Source organism: Pezoporus flaviventris, unplaced genomic scaffold (assembly GCF_033815535.1).
Source record: "Pezoporus flaviventris isolate CSIRO_AGI_PZ_B2104156 unplaced genomic scaffold, CSIRO_AGI_Pfla_v1 ptg000006l, whole genome shotgun sequence".
NCBI lineage: Eukaryota > Metazoa > Chordata > Aves > Psittaciformes > Psittacidae > Pezoporus > Pezoporus flaviventris.
Window position 1 is genome coordinate 5,334,134 of NW_026892554.1, and position 19,931 is coordinate 5,354,064.

At 39.6% G+C, this 19,931-nt stretch overlaps 1 long non-coding RNA gene across 3 annotated transcripts in view; it reads left to right on the forward strand.

Annotated features, from left to right (window-relative positions):
* The window catches only part of LOC133265842 (uncharacterized), a 113,944-nt gene that overhangs the window by 77,941 nt on the left and 16,072 nt on the right, over window positions 1-19,931 (forward strand). Inside the window, exon 9 of one of the 3 annotated variants that reach the window (XR_009742148.1) lies at window positions 16,025-16,205. The exons of the other annotated variants lie outside the window; for them this stretch is intronic. This is a non-coding gene — a long non-coding RNA (uncharacterized LOC133265842). Of the gene's footprint in view, window positions 1-16,024; window positions 16,206-19,931 lie in introns of those variants that run through there. 3 annotated transcript variants of the gene reach the window in all.

Genomic DNA, 19,931 nt, shown 5'->3' on the forward strand with positions numbered 1-19,931 from the left:
ATAAGGCAAATGAGAGGGGTCAGCGAGGGAACTCCTCTTCCTCAGCAAATGTCTTAGATGCTGAAGGAGAAACCACGTTTTTTTTCCCCTGTGGTTTCACTGAACTCCTGTAAACTGCAGCAGTTTCTTCAGCAGGCTTCCAATTTCTGTGACGATGCTATAAATTTTGTTGGGAAGATGAAGTCCTACAGTGCAATTAACTCCAAAAGTGGTACAAAGCAACAGCACGCAGATACCGGGCTGCAGTACTTAGCACTTAACTCTGAAATTCTGATAAGCCCTATCAACTCAGGGTTGTGTTTAATGTTCACTCCTGCTTATATACTGAAGATACAACCTAGCGGTCACAGTGTTAACACTCCCCAATATCTATTACAATTAGTTTTTGATTAAGAGGCCTAGCATGGCTTTTGAAGCCTTTTATGTTGTGTCAAATGGCTAGTGATGGAGTGAGATGCACAGACACCTCCCAGTAACAAAGCATCTTGTAAAAGGTTTCAAGTGAACTATTTTATCATCCTAATGGAAACCAGATGACTCTAACTCCCCCTTTAATTTCAACTATTTACTGAAGAGTCCTTGTTTTGAATTACTTAAAGATTTATTCCAAACCACTATCTCATGCATTAAGAATCACTAATAACAAAGCCATTCTGAGCAGAGCAAAGCTTTTAAAGAATGTGACTATGCCATTGCATTTATTCTTAAGTTCAAACCACGTTTTTTAATGGCTTTCACGTTTTTATATCTCAGTTTATTTTCTTGGTTTTTTTTTTTTATTTTTCATTTTTCTTCCTTGAAATTCCATGAACATTTTTCTCCAGGCGTTTCCAGTCCATGCTGCAGCTTCCTGCTGACAGGGACAGCAGGCTGGATCTTGGGTGGTGGAGCTGAATCCGTGCATGTGCTCCTACATCCCATTCTCTGGAGAGTGTCTATTTTGGATCTCCTTGGTGGGTTTAGCAGAGGAAGGATTGGCAAGAGGGGGCCTAAGGGGCAAATCATGTCCACCATGCACAGCTTCATTATTTTTGCTGAGCAGTAAAAGTTTCAGAGGACAAAAGTGTCGCTTTGGGTTAGCTGTCCTGATCTGATGGCTGGAGTCACCCCGGCTTGGCATCTCTCCCCTGGAAAACCAGGAGGACCGGAGGGATCTGTTTCCTCTGCCCTTGCCTATTATCTCTTTCAGGCTCATCCCTTTCTCTCAGCCACATCACTCTGCATTGCTGCAGAAGGAACCCTGAAATAACAGGGATTAACTGGATTAGCGGTGCAAAGCGAGCCTCCTTTCTCTGCTGCTGCAGTATCTACTGCCTGGGGTACAGACCATTTCCATGCAGAGTGTCTCCTTGCAGAGACACAGAAATTGCTTCTAATGAGCACAACCGTGAACTGGTTTTCATCCCAAAATGTGACACTGTTATTTACATCCGTCAGTATTTTACTGAGCTCTCTGCTCCCTGTGGACACCACCTTCTGAGATGTTTCAGGCAACACAGCTGCAATATTCTTTTGCCAAAATGCCCTTTTGACTCTGACTGTAAAGTTCTTCAGTATATATTTTAGAGGCATTAAAAGGATTAAAGAATGACATAGTTAATTAAAGATGGATTTTTTTTTAAGGTAAATTTATGAGAGAAAATACATGTTAAGAAAGAAGAGGGTGAAGAAATACAGCTGTCCAAGAATAAGAACAGGTTGCATATTAAAGTGTAGCTATTTAATGCCTTGAAAACCATAGCTGTATTTAATAAGGAATTTGGGCAAGTAGAATATTGTCTATTTCTCTAAAGCTTGAAGCAGGCTTTCGTTGCAATGTGTACTGGTAACTATTGACCTTTTGTGACCATGGATCTGCTGAGCCAGAGAAACAAGAATTAACAAATCAAACATACACTCCAAATGGAGAGCTCTTCATCCTTCACAGAGATTTCTACTGTGTGAATATGTATTTTCAAATCTAGATCAAACAGAAGCCTTTAGTACCAGCTTTACATGCGTTGGTCTTCAGACAGAACTATCATCCATGGGATGAGAGGAGGGAGAGAGTGAAGTCTTTAGATGGGGTTGAGCCTCAGATTGTACCAAAGAGGATGCCAAAAGGTGAGACAAGTTTGGCATATGGTTGTCTCCATCTAAAAGCATTAAGGACAAGGATATATCTATAGCTTGTCTCCTCTTTACTGTAACAAGAGATATTTTTACAGTGGTAGATAAACCAGGTATTAATTTATAGTTCACTATCATTAACTAGAATTCAGTATGATGAGGTAGATCTTATTTGACAAACAAAGAACAGGAACCCCAAAATAAAATGGTCACATGCTCAGGAGGCGATGGAACTGTTAATTCTCAGTTCTTTAGTCAAGTTATTAGGCTGAGTTGCATCAGAAGCCTGAGACTGCCTATAAACTGTAAGCACACATAAATACTTTTGCATTTGTAAAATCCATATGCTGGCACAAACTGATGGTGGCTTATGCATATCATTAAGAAAACTGTAATAAATTACATTTTGGTAAGAGTCAGGAGAAAGATTATTTTCCTGCCAGTGTAGGGTGAATTTTGTGTTACAAATGCAGGTCTGCAAGACTCCTGGTTCTCCAAAACCCTTTCTGATGTACTATTAAATATTCCATTTACTTTTCTTTGGCTTCCATAATATGTCCTCTCTCCTATTGCCCTGCTTTCTGACTTTACCTGCTCAATGATCTTAGATGTTTCTACAGTTTTACTCAATGTTTACAGAGCACTATTTTACTTAATATTCTAAAGCAACATTTTCTTAAACCATAGAAAAGTGTAACATTTGTCCATAGAAATATTTTCCTACACTTTCCTGCAGCGTGAGTACCCCGATAATTATTGTTGAAGTATTGGAACTATCCCTCTCATCTAATATGCAATTCTATATTCTTTGTACTGTTTTTAGTCAAAATAATAATTAAAGGTAGGCAGCCAGCTGATCTGTGTCCACTGAAGTTTGCATTATGAAAACATGCCAGGGGAAGTGCAATTAATCTCAGATCTGGTTGCCTTTATTTCCTTGTCTGAATGACAAGGGACCCATTTCCAGTCAAGTCAGCTAGGACTAACTGTGGACCTAAGAGCCAGGCTTGGCTTCATGGTAGTTTTGGTATTGGTCTGGAATAAACAGGTTGGTCTGCACAGGAAATATACTGCTGAGCTCACAAGCCAAAAGGAATTGAGGAAAAAAATCTCACTTTTTAGGATGTGGGAGAGAAATGCTAAGACTTTAGATTTCAGAAAAAAGGTGTTGGTAAAACTTTTGCTGTTGGCAATTTAAAGTCTATTTTGCTCAGAATCAATAGGCAGCTCTAGTGAGCGTTGATGGAATGTGAAATCCAAATATTCATACATTTTAATACCTTTCCCAGAAAGAAAAAAAGGAGGAGCTATTTTTTTTTTGTTAACCAGATATATTTGGGGATGAAATCAATTCTTTAAATATTTTATATTCCACAGGGTTGTCAACAAGACAGCATCAGTCTGAGAATCAATCACAGAATGAGCAGCTGTGTAATACTTTTCTCAGCAATTCGAATAACTTTACTCTCCATGCATTAAGAAATATTTTGTTCAGAAGCTGAGAGAGAAAAGCAAGAAGGAGAAATAAATGCCTTAAAATTAGGCTTCTCTAGGTCTAATTTGTAGATGGTTTTTAAATATTGGTCCTTGCCCTTTCTAAAGTTATTTCTATTAGCTATTCTCCTAAGCTTGCTGTAAACTGCCAGTTTTCCTCTGTGTTAATTATTAATATGACCTGTTTATGTACCAGTTACCCAGCTAACCATTAATGTCTGTTTACTCATTGATGACCTTTGCAACTACATGCCAGGCTCTTGGCCAGTAAATGTCAACATTTTTTAATAACCTAAAAGTACTCTTCAGAGCTTATCTACCTAAAATTTTTTTTGACATGAAAAACAAAAATTAAATACCACTTACAATTCACAGCCATTTGTACCAGGCTGTTTCAGGCAAATGGCACAGTGAAAATAAAAGAAGAAAGAAGTAAATTCGCAGGTAGTCTTTGCTTCTCGTTTTGTTTTAAAATACATTACAACAGGAAAAAAATACAGGTCCATCATGCAGGCATAATAAGATGCTTTTCAGAAAGAATTACTGTAGGTAAATCTTCATATATTTTTTCTTTAGATTTTCAGTATTAACCTGAGCATAAATAAGGTATCTCTTCCATATGCTGTACCAATACACTGGGGACACAACTGGATTAAATCTGAAAGTAGTGACACCAATTTTTACCCATGATTACAAACTCTATGTATGTTTTTGCTCACTAAATGTGCCTAATTTAAAAAGACAAGCAGTAGCCCAGGATGACAAAGAATCTGAGGGCACTTCCCACTCAAGTTGATCTGTAGGAACGGCTCATCCAGTCTGCTATGGATATAAATGGAACAGGTAGGTTTCTTTTTCCTTGGTCCACTAACATCCTTTCCTAAGAAGAGCCTTGAAATATTGTCTTGGTGATTACAATTTGCAGGTCTGGAATTGGCTTCCTATTGAAATATTTTCCAACATTAGCATCATCCCAGCCATAAGTAATGGTGATGGCATTTACAGCGATAGCAGCTTTGGTATATATATATATATAGGTTTATGTTCACATTTTCTCATTCATTGGAGTTGTAACTTCAGTAAAAATTAGGTTGGTTTATTTTTTCTTTTTAGTTACAGCCTTGAACACTTGCTGTGACTGTCACTTCATGTTGAACTTGTCATACAGAATGTAAGATGTGAGGCTGAGGAGCAATCTGTCATAAGCCATTGTATCAATAATCTCTGAAGGGGTTTGTTTTAGTCCTGGGTGGGAGGTAAGCTCTCTAGATTTGTACTCTCAGTTGCATAGACAATTTGGGCTCAATAGTATTGCTTCAAAGGGATTTGTCTGGGCTGTAACGCATTCACTTAAGCACTGTGCTTCTGTATAGTATGGTTATACAGTACTTCAAGCATATAAATGCCTTTCAGGTTTTCTGTACTGAATGATAACTCACCTTGTCTTTCTCGGTGAGGTAGGTAATAAATAGAAATCTGGACTGTAACTGAGACATTCTGACTTAGTTGGATCTTCTGGTGTCCTGAAAAAGACAAGTAGACTCAATTACCATGCCAGCAAATACATAAAGATTGTCAAATTAAATCCAAAAACCTATGTTTAAATAACGGTATGACAAAACCTGAGAAAAGGCAAGAATATCAAGCTCTCCTGATATTTTGACCTGAAGTTACAACACTGTGGAAATAAAGAAAAATAGCCTTTAAAAGGTGCATTATTATCTTGATAAACTGAGAGGCAGGATTTGGGCATATCCATCTTAGCCTAAAGATGTGGACAAGTGGTGCTACAGCCACTAACCCATGCTGTTTTCCTGCTTTTTATTGAGATAATCCCACAGTTTATTTGATAAATATGTAAATATGTGACTAAAAGGGAAAACTAATAATATGCTACACTTTCTCCAGAGTCTTTCAACCAGCACCTTAATTAAGCCGCCAAAAGCCTTGTGAGTTGGATAAGTGTTATACTGAATTAGCATCACCCACCACTGATATGGAGCTATCCCAAGGTTCAAGCACAACAGCTGTCTAATGGTGCATAGTGACACTACGCACCAGGGTAGAAACCAAAGCAGCATACCACATCCGATTGAAACTGCAGGGAGACCTGAGAGAGGATTTAATTATTTCTGTTGGAACTTCTTCAGACCATTGGCTTGCACCCCGGACTTTCAGAGCATGCCATGGGAACTTTAATGAGCTGCAGTTGTAGAGGGTAGGCTTTCTTTTAGATACCATTGAAAGACAACAATGCAGCACACCTCAGCATCAAGCTAGAAAATGAATTCAATGCTGACTCAGAGGACAGTGCATAAACTAGAATTGCCAGCACTGTTCCTTGCAATAACTAGGTCTTCCTTGGAGGTCTCTCATCTAAAACTGACCTAACTTGACACATCTTAGCTTTTAAGACAAGGGACAAGCTTCAAATGTAGCATTCCTAGGGGAAGTGGTGTTCTGTGTTCATCTGCTTTTATGTGCAAAGCAAAGACATATTTAATCGGCGCTTCCCTACACCCCCCTCATCCAAGATGCTTATTATTTATAGGGAGCTGTTTAAGTTTTCCAGATAAATACGTATTCAGAGTCTTTCCAAGCTATATGATGTGCTTTGTAAAGCAACTCCATTTAGAATTGTTTTTTAAAAACACAAGTTATAATTTGATAGACTGGAAGAGCTCCATTGGTTTCATAGATAACTGGGCATTTATTTTCCACTATAAAGATCATAATATTTACTCAATGGACCAGAACAGTTCCTTCTTAGCCTTTACTCCCTCTATTATGCCATAATTATTTAAATACAGATCCTACTTTCATTATTTATTTTGTACCTAAGAGGATGGGGATCACTTGGGTGAGTGAGTAAAAGGGGCAGAGGCTGTGTCATACATCCTATCATCTTCTGCAACACTGTTTAAAGACCTAGAGATAATAGGAAGGGATTGAGGACTGATAGCTTCCACGACTATTTTTATTTATAATATATTGTTCAGTTCTCCATCTATTTCAGTGGGAGAGTGGGTTATTCAACCATGTGCTCTGTGCGTTGCACGTGGGAGATATTTTAAATGCTTATATGCTGACAAGGTGAGTGGTTAGGGCATGATTTTGTTATATACCTATATATGTGTGTATATATATGAAAGCACAAGAATAATCTCCATTATTACTTTCCTGCTTTATTTTTGTATGACCTCAGGGGGCAGGAGCATAAATCCATGCTGTGTGCACTATCTTGTTATTTATTTGTGGAGAGCCTAAAGAGTGCTGGATACCATATGGACTGCAGCAGAGGAGATACATGTCCAGAAGTGGTATGACTAGAAGTGCTTCCTGGTGGTGCAGGTGAAATGTTACTGCTGTAGTGGTTTTCTCATGTGCAGCCAGCACTACCTTAGACTGTCAAAAACCTGAGGACTGATTTACCCACAGAGGAAAATTAGCATCTATCATTGTCACCGGTAGGCATTGCCTTTGGGGTGCCCTGATGCTAAACATTGGCCATTTACATACATTTTACATGCCCTTTTGTATCACATAATTCATGATCTCTGTTCCCAAATTTAGAAAAAACATTTTATCTGCATCATAGTCCCTTATTTTTGAACAGGACTTACTCTTCTTTCAATTTCTTTTAATGTTTTTGTTTTATAATGAATTAATACAGAGTCAAGCATATCCATTATGGAACTAAGAGCAATGCATATCCAATCCATTTTAACTTGTGGTGGAAGATATGATCCATCAGCTTATTCCTTTCTGTAACTGATTTTTCTAGACTTTCTGTCTCCCTGAGCCAGTATGTCCTCACAACTGTCAATTGCAGCCATAGAGGCAGAGGTAAAGACCGTATTTGATGTCCACAGTTTCCTTCACTTCAGAGTTTAACCAAAGATGTTGCACAGTTTGATTACATTTTTCTTCCACGCAGGATGATGGCTGAACTGCAGGATGGCTAAACTGTTGAATTTCTTGTTTTTCACATTGTGGGTTTCATCTGGCTGTGTGAGTCCTTGCTTTCACAGCCCCTTTCTTCAAAGAAAACTCCCTGTCAGCAAGGTCTCAGTCTTCTGTCATGTCTCTGCTCATGCCTCCCCATATTTAGCTGGTTCAGTTCCAGCTCCACTACAGGCCTCCAAAAACACAAAATATATTCTTTCTTCCAGAGAGCTCATTCTGATTTATATCCCAGATGAGCAAATCAAAAAGCATATGAACAGTGAAACACAGTTTGGGTTTCAAAGTTATACTGAGTTACAAGAACTGAAATTTCCTGAAGCTCAGGGACTGTCTGGTGTGGGGTTTGAGCCAAAGGTGTTAGCTGCACAAAACTCCTTAAGCAAAAATATTTCCTGATTGGAAAAGGAATGGGTGAATATCAAATGAATGAGTTGCAGAGATGTGCAGATAGTTAAAGGAGTGGTTACATGGTCAGTGCATGGTCAGTCTAGCTGCAGGCTGCTGGTAAAAGGCAGCATTGGTCTTAGTTACATATTCTTGCAACCTAATTTGCATTTACACCAGATATTGGGCCAGATTAACCTGGCTGAGAGCTACTGTCTTTTCTATCCCTCGATAAGGTTGGTTTTCGGATTGTTCAATGAGCTGACACTGCTGCGTGTGCATTCACACAACCACTAGCACTGATACAATGGGGACTTTGGGGACATGCAGGCCATGCTGAAAACGAAGATACTATTGGTAGCAGCCTGGGCACCAGCAAAAGCATTTACGTGGGCTCAGTTTTGGTTAGGACAGCATTATACTCATGGGAGATAGTCCCATTCATTGATGTCTGTCTAAACAGGGTCACTGCAGGGTCTGTTGAAGGGATCTAATTAGAGGTCTGTTTTTTCTTTAAAAGTCCTTGCCTGCTATTTCCCTTACTTTTCCAAGCACCCTAAAGCAGACAATGCATCACAATGAGGTCAAAGCAGAGGAAAGGGGAAAAAAAAATGAATCTCAGCAGCCCCAGAACAATGACAGTTTTCATTTATTATCTGGAAGTCATGTGAGTTTTAAAGTCACCAATCATCATCAAGAGAAGAATGGAGCTAGATGCTTGACAAGGAAGATGCTGTCTCTGGCAGCATAATATTCAATTTATTGCCAAGGCTACTGACTTCTGAAGCAATTGGAGAATAAGTGAAATAATTGATTTCTTACCTCAGAGGTAATGTGACATCAAAATTACACTAGCTATGTTCAGTTGTCTTTCTTTTAAACACCTTTCCTGATTCCTCTTTAGTCCTTGAAAAAGTAGTTCTTAAGTCTGTCTTGGAGCCACGCCATGAAAAAAGTAGTACATTTCTTACTGTATCAAGGGTACAAATAAAACCTCAAATACACACCTACCAAAAGCCAGGTTATGTCATCTGCCTGAGGTTGCAAACAGCCTGCAACAAAATCTAAATTATCCTTTGGCATTAATTATATTCTGTCTCAAAAGAAGCAGGTTCTTGCTAAAGTTTTGGGTGCAGGTCCTTGCAGAACAAACTGTGGGCATCAGATTTCCTTAACATGACCCTGCCTCATTCCTATGCCTATATATTGTCTATTTAGGGAAACATTCCGCTGTCCTTGCTCATGCTGAGCAGTCCCGTAGATATAAATCATTCTGCTATGGAAGCAGGCACAATTCAGCATGACTAACGGACCCTTCTGTGCTGATGAACATTAATGGATGTGGCACCATACATACTCATAGAGCTGAAATCAGTGGGACTGCTCATGGAATAAAGTGCTGCTCACTGTGAGTCAATGCAGCAACACATCACCTATGGATAAGTGAACTATTTGGGATAGGTGTCTGCCAAATAACAGAAGAGCACTTTACTCAGTTAGATGGCTTAATTAAGTCTTAACTTATATGTTTATGTCAATAACCACACTTCACAGCTGGAAGGAGCTGTAAGAATAGTAAGCCAACAAAAATACATAGGTGCAGTAGTATAATCTCACAACAAGGGACTGTCTCTCTTGAAGTAGCTGTCAAATGTGGTCAATAAGGGGTACTTTTTAATGCTCAGCAAGTGGTTAAATTCGACAAACTTAAATATTTTCCAAAACAATTTATATTTATTAATGGCTACTACAAAATCCATTTACCCATAATCAAGCGAAACTTGAAGGTGCTGCCTTTCTTAAGTGCCCAGAGTCAACAATATTAATGTAAATAGTGGAGGACATTCCAAGATAGTATTAACACAATTGATTTATTGATGATTGCACAATGGGAGGTTATCTTTTGTTAACTGACTCTGTAAATAAGCTCATAGATGTCTCAAGCGAAGGGAAAAAAGTCTATTGCTACTAGTAAGGTGAGTTAGCCATGCCACTCCATAGAGTGCCTGCTCTGCTGCAAACCTCCTTGTGGCTGGATAGTGGCTGAGAGACATTTCTAGCAACAAATCCCAGTGGGTGCTCATGCATACATGCTAAGTGACACTCAAAATGGTTTTAGTTTGGACTATCCTGTATGTGAAATAATGCATCTTGGATTTTGTAGAAAAAGACTAGTGTGGAAAAAGGAGAGACCATCCTGGAATTCAGGGATACATTTGCAAACCAGGAGGTGTCATACAGCAGCTAGGTCTGGTCTTACTTGTATTATTTGATCTTTCCAGGTGGTATTTGGGAAGTCTGACCCAGGACCCACCTCTGTCACACCAAGCCAAACAATTGCCGATTCATCCAATCTTTGCTGTTAGGTGCCTCCTCATGAAATATTTTAGAGACACTCAGACTGCCTTGTTCATTAATTTCTAGCTTTCTTGCCTTAACAGCCCAGTGGAGACCATTTGGTACCCTACTTCTTCCCACTTGGGTTTCCATTTTCCTCCCAGCATTTTTCTTTCTCTCTTTTTGATCCCTCTCTGTTCTTGTTCTCTCTGGTAAACTGATTTTCATCCCACTCCAACCCTGTTTTGACATTTGGAAAGTGCCATAATCGATCTGAATGTCCTACTTCACTTGGCATAAAATCCAAGGGGGAAAGTCCTTTGCTCCTAATTTAACAGCCCTGAACTGTGAGCAAACATAATTTCTACTTTTGGCTGACAACAGCAGATAGACGGGTGGAACAGGAGCACTGTGGCCACAGAGCTACTGTGCAGGGACAACCCGGCAGAGCGTTTTTATTCCTGATCTGTAAAATGCCGTGAGCTTTCAAGGAAATTGGCTTTTAGTCAGTGACCCTTATGAATCACCTGTTCTGAGTCATGCTCCTTTCCCTGTCATATCAACACCCTCAATATACAAAACCCAAACAATCTCCACCACTTCTCCATGAGAGCACCCAAGCCGTGGGAACAAAGGCTCTGCTGTTTCCTAATCTCAAAAACAATTAAAACATCAGACTAATAGAATCTTTAAATGCTTTGACAGATGCAGGTGGAATGCTTTCTGTTTGCATTACAATAAAGCCTATCAGTACCTTTAGCATTAAAGGGCACAAGGGAACATAAAGTATCAGGGTTGCAAACAAGACCAAGCATGAAGTCTTGCACTAAAAAAAAAAGAGATTAAAAATCCCCACATGTCATTTCTTGTAGTTCCAGCTTCTGAAACTTCTGCTAGACGTCACTGAAGCCCAGTTTAGCTCTGAGAGAATAGGGAATTCCCTTCCCTCATGAGAAATAGTTTCCTTTTTTATCTCCTTCTCCTTGCTCCTCAAAACGAAATGGCATTTGGTGGTTCATTTAATGACTGTAATGCCCTTGGTTAATAGGATTTCATTCCTATCTTTTAGCTTGGCACTGGAGGCCGGTGTGCATCTGATGTTAGCTGGGTATTTAAAAGCGGCTGGAAACAGCACAACAGGCCACTCTCCCAGTATTCTCAGTGGTGATCCTTGGAATTGCCCTGACTCAGACAGAAGTCTTGTTTGTCTAGGGACTGTTATTTCTCTGCTGAGATTGCAGGTCATGCAAAGATTAAAGGCCACATCCACAAAGATATTGAGGCACTTCAAAGGAAGCGAGGTGTCCGAGTACCTTTCATGGGACTGCCCCTAATTGCATTCAGCACACCTGCCTGACAGCCAGGACTCCAAGCACTGACCTCCAAAAGTGGTGGGAGATGCCCATGGCTTCCCATTAAAAGAGCTGCGGGTTTTTTTTTTTGTGGGGAATTAGTATTTCAGTTTTTTAGGAAGAAGCCTTAAATAAAGGGAACTGTTTTTGGGTTTACACACTCTCCCTTTGGGAGAGGATGGTGAACTTCTCTTTATTCCTCCTTTTTTTTACAGTTCAGGAGAAGATGAATTTATATTTTTCCTTTCAGTCCCCTGATCTGCTGTGACCCTTCCTGTGCACTTTGTGACACCAGAGTTCTTTTCCATTCTTCATTCCATCTCTTTGGGATCTATAAAAAGAATGACAGTGCTGAGGAATTTCTGAACAGACTGTTTCGTTCCTGTCACTGCCCCAGGAGGATTAAAGTTGTGGAAGCTAAGAGTTTAGGCTCATACTTCCTTCTATCCAAATGCCTGACTCAGAGAAAAAGGCTTTTGTTTAAGAGGCCTTAATATTCCTAAGGCAGTACTCGAGATGATGTGTTTTCACGTTGCCTCTCTCCCTTATATTTGGTACACTCTTTCTTGTATGAATTCAGTAATCCAAGCCATCAGTGACTCCCATTTACGTCTTTGCCACCTTTTCTAAGAATGCGCTCATTTCATTGATCCCATGTTTCAACGCAGCAGTTGTCCCTGCCATTATCCTTGACCTAATCATAGCATTTAGGGATCTGCGTATCTCATGGTCACAGATGAGCACATGGACAGAAACTGCCTTGCAGACCTACCCATATAGCTCGCTTTAGATCCATGAGAATGGCGTGTGAAATTCCTATAAGGTCCAGTTTCTTCTGAGCTGCGAGGGCCAAGATAGTTGTACTTCATAATCTGCTGGAATGCTTCTTCGCTGGCTTGGCATAGCCGGTCCTGCAGAGGGAAGAGGGGGGAGAGGATGTACTCCAGCCCTAAGATCAGATGTCGGGCACAGGTGCTGGCAGCAGAGCAGTGCTACAGTCCCCAGTATGAAATCGCAAGCTGGCCTCGTTCTATGGACCTTCTGAAAACAGCCCAAGATTGTGTATCATGAGTTATGACGGCAATATAAAACTGAAAGCTTGGCTGCATCTGTTGGTTAAAAATTGCTGTGAGAGCCTGGGAGGCTGCTAGCTCAGTGTATTAGATAAGTCTCAAATAGGGTGGCTGAACTTTATCTTCCTCTTTAAATCCCCTCTCAGTTTTTTTGCTGCTCGGGTTAATTTTGACTTCCCTTTTCTCTCACAAGATGACGTGGTTTAGTGTTGTTGATGGAGGCACCTATTCACAGTGTAAACTTTGAGTCTGAATTCGTATCTTGCTCTTTTCCTCAGAAGTTGTAAGGTCCTTTGACATGGAACATTCACTTTCTGTCCCAGGGGCCACTTGCCTGGGAAGAAAAGAGATTTACTCTCACAGTGGGCCAAGTTTTAGTTGACTGGAGACATATGTTGAAGAAACGTTGGCAAAGGGGCCAAGAACATAAAATAATACATACTGTAAAATGAGCACATAAGCATAAAATAGTAATAATAATGTAAATACTGGTACTTCACATCCAATTTTGCACATTGCAAGTGAAGAAGCAATGCTGTAGACAGATGCAGAGCATGTAAAACATTTTACACCTACATTTTGATAGATGTACATGTTTTTTCTCAGGGTTTGGCTGCTCATATATGTTCTTCTGTGCATTATTTTCTCATCTTGTATCACAAGTGAAGTATCTGGTCCCGTTCCCGCACAAATGAATGTTAGGTATCTCCTTCCAAAGGGCAATGTCAAACTTAAATGAGGAAGAGGTAGAATGGTGATGGGTTGAGACACTCCTAAAAGTCTCTTAAGTGATCCAGGAAGGAACATCCATAAGTGTTCCTCTTCCCTCTAAGACACTAATGAGTCACTCCTTAATCACAAACTGCCTATGCAGAGCACTACCCTCCTGACACAAAAGCAAGCTTCACCTCTGCAGCCCTTTAAAACAAATCCTCTAGGCTTTCTTTTACAGGAGATAGTTGACTCCAGTGACCTTGCTCCTCTCCAAATCATGAGCTCATCCTATAGATGTGAGGGGATGTAGTATTCCTTTTACTTCCTGTCTTAAACCCAGGTCTTAGCCTAAGCACATGCTGCCCAGAAGATTGCTGTATGTCCTGTCCCTTTTCCAGCACTGGTAACACTCCTGTAATGGATGAAACGATCCTTTTATGTAAGTTGCACATCATTTTTTTGGGGGCTGTAGGAAGCACTTTGGGTCATTTTGAGATAAAGGGTACTATATAAATGGAAGTCCTTATTATTAAATCAATAAATAATAACAGAGTTAGCTCCTTGCTGTTAGACATGCTGATTTTCACCTTGGTTGCCACACGCACAGCATGGCATTATTTTTCTATTTCCTTTATGCTCTTGATGGCAGAACATACTATCAAAAATGATTCTCATAGAAATTTTTTCTGTTGACCAAACGTTTTCAGCACAGGAGGAGCCTTGCCTTCCCAATAACTCATAGCTGTTGTGGCTACTATGTAAATCTCTTTATCCAATCAGTCAGACATGAAATAAAATACACTGACCTGATGCTTGGCTAGCATGTAAATTCCAAGTCACATGAGGTCTGGGGAGTTATAGTGTAGAAGAAGGAGTTTTCATTCCCCATTTGTAAGATGATATCTGCTGGGCTCATTATGTGAAAATATTTTGGGGCCTGTGTCTTACAAGGTAAACTTGCTCTATTGTGCAGAAGAACATTCACTGAAATAGCTAACATGGATCATCTGATGACATTAGCTTTGTAAGTAATTTCCATGATGTCAAGGGTACACTGGAGATTAAAGGGGGATTAAGGCCTACTTGCACAGTCAAAGCATCACAGTAAATTGACTTGACTTGGCAGGCAGCACCTAAAGTTGGCAAGTTTTCACTAACTAATCATATAAAATCCAGGTTTGCGGTGTTAGTTAGACTGCACTTTCGCAGAGGCCAGGAAACGTTAAGCTTTCAAGGTGGGAGGTTTTAGGAGCTGAAGGAGGAAAAGGGAGGGGAGACTGTCAAGGAGACTTTTGCAATGTCAAGGTACCAAGAGGTGCTAAGTAAAATAACGACCCAGTTTTACTGGAGAAGGCTCTGACTCTCAAGAGCAAGCTGGTTGGATTTCTACCAAAGGGCTTTTCCTCTAGCAAAGTTTATTTTTTGCCCTCCCTCTTGCTGTCACAAAATGCAATCTCCTCTTAAAGGATCAGACCCCGCACAGGAACTTCACTGAATAAAGATGAGTTTATATTTTAAAAAGGAAACAGCTGGATTGCAAAAGCAAGGGAGGTAGGCAGCTCTTGTTTCATTAGCTAAGGGAAACTCAGGGCCCCAGAGGAGAACAACTGGGAGAGCAGCCATGACAAAGAAAAAAAAAAAGGAAACAGAAGATCATAAAGAACTAATAATGAAAAATGGAAAGTGAGAATGAGCCAAGAAAAACAGGCAATAAATAGATTAAAAAAAAAAGAAGAAATTGTGGGGGGAACAGAAATGTAAAGCGACTGAGCTGGGAAAGAGCAAGGAAGAGAGCATGGATTTTCTGGAAATAAAAGAAAGAAATCCGAAAATTCTCAAGATCCTGATGAAAACCTGGAAGTGTCTCATGGTTCGTCTCTTGATCTCCAAACTGGTGGCCGCTTCAATAGGAAAACAAAGGAGGAGCACTGTGTATAATTGCCCAGCAATTTGTTTGCTGCTTCCGCTGGAAAAAACAGAGTGAGTTTGGCTGGCCAAGAGAGTCCAGGCTCCATCCATGCTGATGAATTAAAGTCCATTAAGAGCAGCTTATAAAAAAAATGTATCTCATGATTGTTTGGAAGGATCCAGTCAACTGTTTATCTGTGCAGTAATCACTGGATGATGAGTTGGAGGTAACCTGGGTGTGGGACTGTGCACAGCAGGAGTCTTTGAATGGTTTCAGATGAAGAAAGAGTAGAGATTGAAGAAAGAGAGGGCTAGGAAGAAAAACAGATACTAGTCTGTCCTTTGTCTTGAAATCTGTTCATTGTGATAAGATGTATAAACATAGCCAAGACTTTGTAAGCCAAGAGAGAACAGATTTTTTTTCAGCTGCCCTTCGATTAGATCCATAATAATCCCGCAGCTTTATATGGTTTACAGATGACACTTTGCCCAGCAAAAATGGTGCTATTCTTTAAATTGTGCTGTGCTCATTAGGTTTTAATAGGAGCAGTTGTTTAAAGGGTGGGTGGGGGCAGGAGGGGGACTGCACTTGGTGATGCATAGTGGAATGTACATTAATCTTGTTAATGACAACACAGTTAATGGCTGGCAAAACATTACTTTTGAATTAACCTTTCTGTTGTGCAGCCTATACTTGAGAAACAGAGCCAGGACACCAAAGATACAAGGAAAGTGCATGAAGACAGGGATACAGGATTTCCTATGATTTTATGTTGTTCTTAATTAGGAAGCATATTGGCAGCAAATGCTAACATGTGTTGGGATGTTTAGCTGTAGCCAAATAAATGTTTTCTATTACAACTCTGAATTCTTTGCCTAGCCAGAGCCCATGCTGTTCTGTTCATGTCTTACAAAATCCCTTTATAAGTCATTTTGGGGGCCAATTTTCTGTTGGCTTATACAGCAGAGTTACTTTGAACATATGTACTCAGACTCCAGAAGGGTTGTTGTCCTCACTTTTTTTTTTCTTAATACTAATTTTTTTTGGAGTGATAAATGGGGAAACCCTTCTTATGAAGTGCTTCTGTAACCCGGCTAAACAATAACCTGTGCTGAGCATGCTCACTTAAAGCAAAAATGTAGAGAATGGATATAACTGGTTTTCTCCTGTCACATGTTCATATATAGGCTGAATGAATAATCCATAATGAATCATTTATCTGACATTTAATCTCTTTCCCCTGTTTATGAATGGTCTGCAGATACTCTGCTGGTTTCTTCTCTTTTTTTAGTTTTTTTTTTGTCATTTCAAATTATTAGTTAAATAATTTCTGGTCTGGCTTGTAGGTTATTTGAGAACAGTTTGCCTGGGTACTCACAATTTATAACTCCTGTTACTTCAGTGATGTGAACACATAACTAGAGTCTGTCTTGAATAGTGTAAATCTTTTCTTGTACAAATGGAAATTTAGGTTTTTCCCTCAGCAAAGGTCCTGCTCCATTTACTTTAACTATAATGTGAATTTCTTCTTGATGATCTGGCTGCCCCTTGGTAGGAAACCCAGTGGTGTCCCCCATCTCTGTGTTTAAGTTTTTTTGTGGTCAACTTGTTTATGTAGAGGTTGAAGCTTCCTGAAACTGGTTATCAGACAGTATGGTCCCCATGTATCATCACGAGGTATAGCTCCTGTCTACACAAAGCAAGTAGAACAGTTGTCATGAGGGCATGTTTAAGTGAGAAGGGACTTCAACACAATCATCTGAGTTGCTGCACTACCTTTCTCCAGGCCCAGTATTTGCTCTAGTGGAGTCTGACATTGTGTCATTGTGTGCTTAGGTAAGCGGAGGCCTGATTCCCTCCTGCAATGGGTGGAAGATCATCAGTCAGGTGCAAAACCACTGTTGAGTTCATTTGAAAAAACAGAGGGATTGAGTGAAACATGCTGAGTTTGGTTTACATCCATTTCATATCTTTGCATGCTTCTGTTCCAAACTTCTGTTATGTCTTCTTGTGAAAAGCCCCAGACTGTCACTATTGAGGCACCCATCCTAATAAAGCCTTCAGCACTAAGGTGAAAGAGGAAGATGGAAGAGAATATCCTAGTGATAAAGACCCTGTGTGGATTCAGGACATCCCTCATCCTTTCTGAAATAACAGAAACACTCCAGAAAGCTGGAGTTACTCAATGTATAAAATAGAGCTGCAGAGGCAGCTAGCAGGAATAGCTACTAAAGGACTTACATAACTGAAGAAGTTAAAGGTAATTCTGGCTAGTAGGGAAAATATAGCAACTAGCTACTAGGATTGCCCATGAGTCTGGACAAGCCTCTTCTCCGTGCCTCAGTGTCTGGTAGCAGAAGAGCTGCTGGTGGTAAATAGTGCAATGTTTTGAGCTGTTAGAGAGTAAAAACCATTTTCACAGGTTTCTGTGAGTAATTTTTAAGGTCATATGCACAAATTCATATTCTGGGCTGATGAAGAATTTTTTTCTTCAGACCATTGTGTAAATAATTCAAGCTAACTTGTCTCAAAGTATATCATAGTTATTATCAACGTATGCTTCTGTTTATTAGTATTCTGTTTATTAGTATACTGTTTGGCTTCTGTAATATTTTGATTCCAAGGTTTTTTGGGTTTTATGATCAAAAAGTCCTTTGCTTCCCTCAGGTGATAATGGAAAAAAGAAAAAAAAGGATTTATCTGCCATGACTGTTTTGCATGGACTGTTTTGCTGCTAGAGGGGGAAAGATGGTGCTCAGAGACTGCCCATTAAGTAACATGTATAAAAGACAATGAACAATGGAGCTAAAAATAACTCACAACCATATAAGTGTAGCAATTGTTCTGTGTTGCTGCAAATATCAACTGATGATGAGAAGAAAGAAGACAAGTTGCAGTATTTAATTACTTGTGAGTGTGATTAGCTGCTTGAAACCTTAAGGACCATATCATATCAAAATCCCATACCATAAAAAGAAACTTGTTCTTAATTTTCTTGTCAAATTAGACCCCATTAATCACTGTAAAGGTTTCAAAACCATTTGGCTGAAGAACTCGGATAACAGGAGGCTTTCAGGAGGTCACACTCCATGACTGGCATTCTTGACCCTCTGTTGTCTCAGTTTCTCATCTTCTGGCTTCACTCTAACTGTAGTAACCTAGCTGTCTCTGGGCTAGATCTCTCTGTTACCACTGTGAAATCCTCTGTGGGCTCATGTTGCATTGGACTGGACTGTTCAACAGAGCACGCAGGAAGGAGAAGTGGCACCAGCAGCTCAGCTATGCCTTAGAATTCAGCTTCAAAGAAAGGTAGGGTGCTTGTGAACCATCAGAGGTTATAAGTAGACCTTTGGAGTCCAGACTGACATTTAAAGGCTTGAGGCCTGATGTAGAGCAAAGAAATGTCAATCTTTGAAAGAGTGAACTGGGCTGGATTGTAGGAAGCAATGTCAAAGGAGAGTTTATAGGCATCTCTTAGAGTTGAAGTAAATGTATTTCATTCCTCCGATATGGTTAGGTTTCTTCTTGATTTACCTGTGAATGAATGTCACAAGAGCTAGAATTGGTTAACAGATGTTTGAAATGACTTGGGGGAAACACAGAGACTGGAAGACCTGTTAACATTTGACTGAGGGCAACAACATGTAAGCCTGCCTCATACTGGAGTTAAATCATCCCATCTGATGTGTTAGGAGCTGGATCGCCACACTTGTTCTTGTGGCTCAGAGACACATTTGAGCCATTGAGTGATTATTCACACCTAACCCTTTTTAGGATCACCTATTATTCTTATTAACGACTGTAAACACTACCAAGAAGGAAAAAAAATACCCTTCTTTCCACAAAAAGGTAAAAACATAATAGTGAATTAAAGTTCTAAATGATAGGACTGTTAACATAATGCCTTTTGTCTAGAATGAACTATAAACCACACATATATACAACGGAGAAAACCCTCTAAATGTGTAATGGACAAAAAAATATATATATAATAAAACTGTTGAAAGAATGCATTTTCTCAGCACCAAGGCTATCCATAAAATTTTTACAGTTTTCCACTATATAACATTATCCTTCATAAAAAAATGATATTTTAAAGCAAAAAGGTTGGCAGAAGAAACAATTGGTAGTTAACGGAAGGACAGGATTACAGCACTGTGCCTTTGCTGTGAACGGTGGAATAGAAAATGAAAAACATTTGGGGCATTATATGAAGCCCAACAGTCATGCTCCATATGGTTTGAAGAGTTGAGCAATGCTTGACAAAGATTTTATGACTTCATTTTCTTAACATTGAGTATTATTCCTTCAATATAGGCCTCCCACCCCATTCCTTGTCTTAAATTTCTCCTGTCTTTCAGACAAAGAAATCTGTTCTATTAGTATGTATCATTTATGTTCGGTTTAATCACGTCTGGTTTAATACACTGTTTTGTTACCAGCGTGACCTTTCTGAAGAATGCCTTGTAATCAAGGTATTGAGGCAAAATGGAGGTAATCTGGTCCCCAGATCCTCTAACAACTTCCTATGTGACTTGATGCAAGTTATTTCATCTCTTTCTATTTCAGTTTCCCACCTGTAGAATAGAACAA